Here is a 6773-nt window from a genome sequence, read left to right as displayed (position 1 = left end):
GTTTCCACGCCGTGAATATCCTAGTACAATAGGATACAATTACAATAATTATATTATTTCCTTATTACCTTTAATTTGTGTCACATTCACATAATCGATGAGGTAGACTAGATTTGAATAATAATAGTTATTTCTTCAGTATTTAATACAAATAATACTATAGCACACGTATAGATTTTCCCATTAAATTCAGATTGTGATCTTCTCACATAAAGGGTAATATAAAACTATATTTTGATAATGATAGTCATACTTGGGAAAAGCTTTCATTTTTACAAAGAGACAAACATACAAAACAATCGAGTCTTGGTAGAAGACTATTTTTTATACTAGTAGAAAATATAGGTTTTTCTAAGAGTTTTCAAACTTATACAAAATTTTACATTGTTCAAATACAAACTTTTTCACCAAACATTTACTAGTGTTTTCTTTAAAGTTTTACAAAGCAATGACACCTAAAATACTTATGAATTCACCAGCTTAAATGCTGATCTACGCTTTCAAAATAACTTGTGTTCTCAGGACACCAATAGACATATACGACGACCAGGTGTTGTGACGACGGAGCGGTCAAGACTCGTCTTTTATTTTGATTTTTCATTATGTTGTTTTATACTATGAAAGAACACGCTTGTAATTACAATTATACTATTAATGTAATGGATAATGTTGTTGCTTGTTTACTACTTTGCATTGTTGTGATACTATACATGACGTCCTCGGTACCAGAACGTTTCCGCCGTTCTTGGTTTTGGGGTGTGACATAAATTGAAGCCCTAGAAGCAATCTACAGTTAGTGATGTTATGGATTGGTGTATTACGCCGGAAAGACGAGCTTTGCCAGTGGAAATGGTAATTCCCGAAGGAAAGGTGTAGAAAATGACTCGTCTGGGACGAAGTGGGAGTAAAAATGCACCACCTTTCGAGGGAAAAACATGCGCCATTCTGTGGCCACTATTAACCGTCCATCCAAAATCCATCGAACGGTCATGATGAAATTGACGCGGATCGCCAACAATAGCGGCGATGTGTCGTCACAATTGATGTCCTACAAGATGAAACCCTAGCCTATGGATCCGTTTAGAACCAAAAAGCATTTGACCTAGTAGTAAAAAGTGATTTTTTCAAATAAGAGGTTATGAGTTCAAGTCTCTTTGGAGATATAAGTGGTATTTAGAGTAGGTTAACTACTTTGTTATTTTAATAGGGGACAGTTCACTTGAGATTAAAAAAAATAGAAATTTTAAGATTCAACATCAATCACATATTTCTCATGTGTTGATCTAATGCCCAAGCATACCAGCAACAGAGAGGTATAATCATATATGATTATAGATGTTTATATGTATATGCATAATCATAAATGATTATACATATATGTTTGTTCATATATTGAGTAATCATATATGATTGTAACAATTGGTGGCAGAATAGGTGGTTGTGGAAGAGGTGATAGTGGTATAAGTAAGGTGATAGTGGTAAAAAAACCTCTATGACGATTTTTTATTTTGAGAACCAATAATTTTATTTCTTAGTTTTATAAAACATAGATTTCCTTAAACAAAACAAGCAAACCGTTAACAACAATATTTTTGATTTTTTACAAATAGTAAATTAAAAAACTCCTTTATTATTATTACTTTTTAAGATAAAAAAAAAATATGTGATATTTAGTAAAAACCAACAATTATTAAAAGTAAAAAATAAAAATTCAAAAACTTATTTTAGTGGTTTTGTATAAATTTACTAATATAATGAATAAAAATATTTCTAAAAATTTGGTTATTTTGTATGGTTTTTGTTTTTATGTGTTTACTCCGAAAATACATGTTCACCATGTTATGTTAGCATACTAGTTATGAGACCCGTGTATTACACGGATTTATTAAAAATAAAAATTTAATATCAGTATTTAAACATTAAATATTTTATAAAATAATACTTTTAAATATCATAATGTAATCTTTTCAAACATTTATAAAAAAAATGAAATCTTCTTTAGAGCATTTATGATACTTTATTATCAAATTAGTAGAATGATTCTCTTTTCTTATTTGAAATTTTATTTTAAAAAATGAAAATTCTCAAAAAATGACAAGTGGAAAATAATAATTCTAAAACTCTCACAAAATTACATGTGACAAAACTCTTGAGAATTTGACAAGTGTCAAAAAAACCTTCATTTATTAGAAATGATTTACGCAAAGCAGCCCCCAAACTTTTAAAATTAAACATATTTTGCATGTTAAATCTTCGTTTCTCAATTTTATAAATAATCGGTAAAAGTTTATCTTCATAGTACTCATCATTTTTACGATCCTTATATATAATTATGCATTGTTTTTATTATTATTATTATTATTATTATTATTATTATTATTATTATTATTATTATTATTGAAGCCAGCGAGATGTTATTATTAATTGTTCTTTGAACCAGTGGTCAAACTTAACAAAAATAGAATTAAATTGGTAAACCACATAATAACAGAGAGTACTTCATGGTCAAAGGTTTTAACAGATGTAGCACCTATGTAAACAATTAATGATTTAAAAAGGAAAAATATTAAATACGCTTAAAAGCCTGCAATCCAGTCAATAAAGATATCTCACATTTGTATTTGTTTTAAAGTACCAAAAAGCCTACAGCCTAATAGTAATAGTATGTTGTTTTGGCCACCCTCCAGATTTCAAGTCCCTTGTATACATTAGAGTAGAGGAGATTAGAGTCTCTTGTTTGAAAAAATGTTTTAAAGTAACTAAATTAACATTTATCTACTTTAAATATTTTAAAAGAACCTTCCTATAATTTTAATTTTAAAATCGACACTACTAACAAAATTGTTGATGAATGTCGTGTAATTATGCACTAGTGTTAAATTTATAATTCCTAATTTATCATGTCTTAACTAATATACACATTAGGCAGTGAACTTAATCGTGTTGCAGTATAATTATAGTAAGAAAGGGTGTCGAACAATAGAGAAATGAAAATAGTTTAGCTCTAATAATTCGAATGTTAACTAAACTACTAAAGAAAAATTAGGAGGGGGGGGGGGTTGTTTAAACTAGAAACTAAATAAACAAACCTATATATTATATTCAGAGACAAGATAAATAAAGATGTTTTCACCTTGATTCGATTTACCCTTGAGACATGGTGAATTCCAAATTAGTATAATGAATATGTAAATTATATGAATCGTCTCTTATGCAAGCGTCAAAATGCAATTTCAATCTATATTTTTAAAAATTAACTTAAACAAATCCTAATATGTTTAAAAATTGTATGTTTCGTGTCGAACATCCTTAACCCTTTGTTTTTCTATGAAGTGACCCACATGCTTGTGGCATTTTAGTCTTTTAACTTGAAAAAATAAAAAAAATTAAATTAAACCCATATGAAGTGACTCTTTCATCTCCCACATTCCCTTTGTTGACCTCTCTAATGTTAAACATGAAGCCCTCGTTCTCCTTCCCATCTTCTCACGTCGGCAACCTTCTGAAAGCTCTTTATCAAACCACATCATCATCAAAGAAAAGAAACATAAAGGTGTGTGTGATTTTGTCTTCCTTGATTTTTGTTTCATCGTTTGAGGAACACAAAACATAAGATGAATATGGGTTTTACGGAAGATGATATCTGTTTTTTTTTTCTTTGGAAGAAAAAGACAATATAATATTTGGATTTTTTAAAGTAAAAATCCGGGTCCTACTGAAGATAATTTCTGTTTTTTTTACATCCAATTTAATCGGTTCCGATTTTATGGGTCTAAGCTTCAATTTTGTTTATGGGGGGTTTTTAAGACATAATTTGGGCTTTTTTGAATACAAATTATGGACTTTTGAAGACAGCTTCTGGGTTTTTTAAGTCATCTAGTTTATTTCAACTCCAATTTCAAGGGTTTAAGCTTTGATTTCATTCAGTTTTCTTCTATATAACCTTCAAGAAGTTTGAAGTATTTTCTTTTAATTATTAAGTCATCGTTTTTCAGGTTAATTTCCTTTGCGATTTTGTTTGATTCCTCTCAATTGTGGACTGTGGTAGTCATGAATCTAATTTTGTTTTGGTTTGGGTCTTGTCGAAGCTGTGAGATGGGTGGTGGTTCATGGTAGGTGGATGATGGAAAGGGCAATTCTTCAATAACAAGAACATGAATTCTAACTTTCTTTAAGAACGAGTACATGAAGAAATGGAAATTGAAATCATTGGTACTCTTCAGTTTTTTCAATTGAGTTTTTTACATCTACTCTTCAGTTTTTTCTATTGGGTTTATTTTTTTAATCGGTGGCTCTCAGATTTGTAATTGAATCCTTGAATAGGTCTAGCATTCCTAAGTTTGATCTTATGGGTCTGAATGGGTTTGATTCCCGAGTAGTGGATTTGATTTTGTGATTTATAAGTTTAATTCATATTACCGTTTAGTGGCTTGTTTTTCGATGGATTTGATTACGTGATTTTTGAGATAAACGAGCTGGGGTATGTCGTCTAGAGGAGCAAGATATGTTGCCTTGTTTGTAGGGGGTGAGGAGTTAAGGTTTAAATTAGTTTGTATTATTTAAATAATTATAATTGTAAAAATATGGGTAAATATGTAATTTCACCATGGTTTAACAGCACAAAGTTAACACCTTTAACGGTAGCGATCAAATGTGCAACTTTTAAACATATCAGGAACGGACAATGTGCAACTTTTAAACATATCAGGAACGGTCCGTGTTAATTTTTAAAAACAGAGACTAAACATATTTTTTGGCACACCTACAAGATGGGCAATTCTTGAAATTTACTCTAGTTTTTATTTAGTGATTCCTAAATTGATTCATTTACTTAGTCACTTTAAAAATACTTATGATTATAAAGAATTTTAATTTCATCGTCATGTCATTATTTATCTTTAAATTCGTTGTTTAATTCGTATTAGGCAAAATTTTATCTTTATTAATCCTAATGGTCATAAGAATAAAATCACGTATAGAATGGTCATCCAATACACTAACATTAAAGTTCATAACTTTATTAACCTAATCATAGGTTATGGTCGAACACTAGTCATAACTACTAATGGTCTTAGACAACTATGATTCAAACAAAAAAAGTTCAGATTGGTTTTCTAAACTATATTAATTAAGCTATATGTAATAAAGTAAAAATCTAAAACATGTGGATCTTCAATCAAACTTGAAAAAATAAATTAAATAAAACTAATTATTCGATATAGGAATCACACCAAGTCATAGGTTTACATCTACTCTAGTGAAAAAAAGGGTTTTATCCTACAACAAGTAAACTAAAGCAGAAAACCATCACTGAATAGTTGGGAGACATGATCGGTCATGAAGCAAACCCTAAGTGAAATCTTGATGCTTCTAGTGCTCGATTCTTCTAATCCTTGCTCCAATTGCCTCTCTAGCTTCAAATCTGACCCAACATGTTTTTGAATGAATAATTTTGTAATATATTCTCTGGAATGAGTTAGGATTGATGGTATATGAACGGTTATGAGATTATATAATTTAGAAATGGTGGGTTAAGGGTCTATTTATAGGTTAAATGGAAGGGTTGGGTTTTTGTTTTGGTCAAAAATAAGTAACCTAATTTCATAAACAAATTAGTAAGTGTTGTGTGTTGTTTGGATTAAAATGTTTAATTATGAAAACGATTAGGATCTTAAAATATGTCGAAGATCTTGGTCATGCCTAAGATCATAAAGAGAAAACTTTGATATTTAGAAAACTTTTTAATAATGTTGAATTGTTTTGAAATATCAATAAGTGTGTTTATAATAGTTAGGACAAAAATAATATTTAAGTCATGAAATTGGTGAATATATAGAATAAGTCTTAATATATTAAAAAAGAACCAAGATATTACAGACTATCTCGATATTTTAGCAAGACTGTATCATAAAACTAAGTAAACAAACAATTAAATGTGTAAAAATGTTGTAATCAATAAACTATTAGTAAGAAAACAAAAACAAATGCCAGAATACATGGGTATATGAGGAAAAACCTTAATTCTTTTTGGATATCTGATATAAAACCCCAGGAGGTGATGAAATCACCTATCTTAGAACTTAAATTAATAAAAATGTGATTACAAGTGTTGATGATTGTGTTATAAGTGTAATAGATCTCAAGTGTCGAGAGAGAGAATGTGAGAGTAGAAGTAACAACATGAGTGTGAGTGGATCAACCAGCCTTATTTATACATAAGATTATAAAAAATTGTAACACCCTGAGTCCCAGGTATATTCTTTAATTAATTTTATTCATTTTGGTAGGGCAACACGACGAGTTGGGAGCACCAACTCACCGAGTAGAGAGTGTAATGGCCACAAGATTTTAGAGTCTACTCAAAGATTTGGAGGACCCTGACCCTACGAGTAGGAGATGGGTGAGAAAACCCTAATTTTCAGGGTTTGTGTCCTATTTAAAGGACCTTAAGCCCTCATTTCTGCCTCACTTATCATCCTAACCCTCTGTGAGAAACCCTAATCGTGTGTATCCATTTATGAGATAGAGGAGCTAACTTTGGGTGTTTTAGTGCATATTTGGAAGGAGAGTGAAGAGTGTCAAGCCTTGGAACGAGAAGAAGCTTGTGGATCAAGTGTTCACCACCTTGAGCATTTCTTTTGATAGATCTCTTTATAGGGAGTTTTAGGGCTTTTCCCCCTTATCTTGTGGTTTTTGAGTTGTTGGAGCTTACCATGGAGTTGAGACTCCAGATCTGGACATAATGAGGTCCCATGATCCCTAAGATCCAAGCT

The 6773-nt window shown here is 30.3% G+C and overlaps 1 long non-coding RNA gene across 1 annotated transcript; it reads left to right on the top strand.

Annotated features, from left to right (window-relative positions):
- Window positions 1–3408: 3408 nt before the first annotated feature.
- On the top strand, window positions 3409–4425 carry LOC145100375 (uncharacterized). Its single transcript, XR_013705002.1, has 2 exons — window positions 3409–3553; window positions 3996–4425. It is a non-coding gene; the product is annotated as an uncharacterized LOC145100375 (long non-coding RNA).
- The last annotated feature ends 2348 nt before the right edge of the window (window positions 4426–6773 follow it).

Source organism: Lactuca serriola, chromosome 4 (assembly GCF_051521515.1).
Source record: "Lactuca serriola cultivar US96UC23 chromosome 4, Lser_US96UC23_V15, whole genome shotgun sequence".
In the NCBI taxonomy this organism is placed as follows: Eukaryota; Viridiplantae; Streptophyta; class Magnoliopsida; order Asterales; family Asteraceae; genus Lactuca; species Lactuca serriola.
This window is presented reverse-complemented; position numbering and strand designations above follow the sequence as displayed.